Below are 1,882 nucleotides of genomic sequence, written 5' to 3' on the forward strand. Positions count from 1 at the left end.
TCTGCAGCAGAGATTTAAATGTGGATTTCAGGAACGAGCTTCAGGCTTTGACCCACAACATCCAATGTGCAACAAAATCATGTTCTGTAACCTAATTTACGGCTTTTATACTCTCTTTTGCTTTTTTAAACTAAAGTTTAGGAAGTGTTTGGGCTGTTGATTGCCCACCTCATTAAAAATCTAAGAAGGCCATTTAAGGGCAGCAACTCCTCACCATCACTTCCACAGCTTATCCTCGTCTTCCTCCTCCCCACAGACAAAATTGCCCGTAAGTGTGCTTAAGACCAGGCAGCTGCTGACGTCATGGTTAAAGGTACCCGGGTGATCCTGATGAGAGCATTATGTGGGTGAATGGGCAGCAGCACGCAGACAAAGTGCTTCCATAATGACGGCTAAATGTTTAACCTGAGAAGCTTCTGCAGCACAGCGGCCGTGTGTGTGTGTTTGTTACATCCACTTAGCTAACAGAGACCAGGTCAAGGCAAAGATGGACTTTTCCTCTATAACTGTTAAATTCAATGAAGAAGATTCATTGTTTTAAAAGAAGAATGTGAGAGTGAATTTACCCCATGTATGAAATTTGTGTGAATGTACAGTTAGCTCCGTAAGGATTTGGACACCACCGCAGTGGATTTAGAATTAAACCATCTAGACATGATTGAAATGCAGCCATCCAATTATTTTTTACTTGGTCTGCCACAAAGTGTTAGGCCATGTAAAAGCACAGTGGGGTCAGCGGATGCTGAGGCTGATAGTTCTCAGAGGTCACCGACTTTCTGCAGAGTCAATCGCTACAGAGCTCAAAACCTCAGGTGACTGTCAGATTAGCTCAAGAACAGTGTGGAGACAGCTTCATGGAATAGGTTTCCATGGCGAGCAGGTGCATCCAAGCCTCACATCACCAAACACAATGCAAAGTGTCACATGCAGTGGTGTAAAGCACGCTGCCACCCGACTCTAGAGGAGTGGAGACATGTTCTCTGGAGGGGCAAATCACCCTTGTCCATCTGGCAATCTGATGGATGGTTGCCAGGGGAACGGCACTGCATTGTTACAAGTGTAGGGTTTGGCGGAGGAGGGATCACGGTGTGGGGTTGTTTTTTAGGAGTTAGGCTCGGCTCATTAGTGTCAGTGAAGGAAACTCTTAATGCTTCAGTATACCAAGACATTTTGGACAATTTCATGTTCCCAACTTCATGGGAACAGCTTGGCCCCTTCCTGTTCCAAGCAAGGTTCATAAAGACATGGATGTGCAAATTTGGTGTGGAAGAACTTGACTGGCCTCCACAAAGTCCCGACGTCAGCCTGACAGATCACCTTCATGATGAATTAGAGCGCAGACTGCGAGCCAGACCTTCACGTCTCAGTGTCTGACATCACAAATGTGCTTCTGGAAGAATGCACCTAAACTTTGTGGAAAACCTTTCCAGGAAAGCTGAAGCTCTTTTAGCTGTAAAGGTTGGGTCGACATCAAATTAAACAATATGGATTAGGAATGGGATGTCAGTCAAGTTCATATGCATGTGAGGGCAGACGAGTGAATACTTTTTGGTAATATCTCGGTCCCCTGACGGCCAAAGAACAGCGTCTTTACTGTTTTAGAAACACTTTGCATTTATTATAATTAACTGTAATCCTGAAATACAAAAATCCCTTCTTTATGACTGGTGGCTCACTATGGATGAGACAAAAAGTGACGGGTTAATCTCTTTGTTTACAAATAACCAGGTAATAAAACTCCACTGTGGGGATTATGTGGCGTTAATAAAAATGAACGAAGAAGAAGAAACATAAACAAACACTTTGAGTTTGATATTGGGTTTTAACCAGTTTTAATTAACCCTGATTACAGCTTAATTACAAGTTTGGGGAAAAAAAATAA

This window comes from Pundamilia nyererei, unplaced genomic scaffold (assembly GCF_000239375.1).
Source record: "Pundamilia nyererei isolate P.nyererei 1_Seehausen unplaced genomic scaffold, PunNye1.0 scaffold00045, whole genome shotgun sequence".
Lineage (NCBI taxonomy): Eukaryota > Metazoa > Chordata > Actinopteri > Cichliformes > Cichlidae > Pundamilia > Pundamilia nyererei.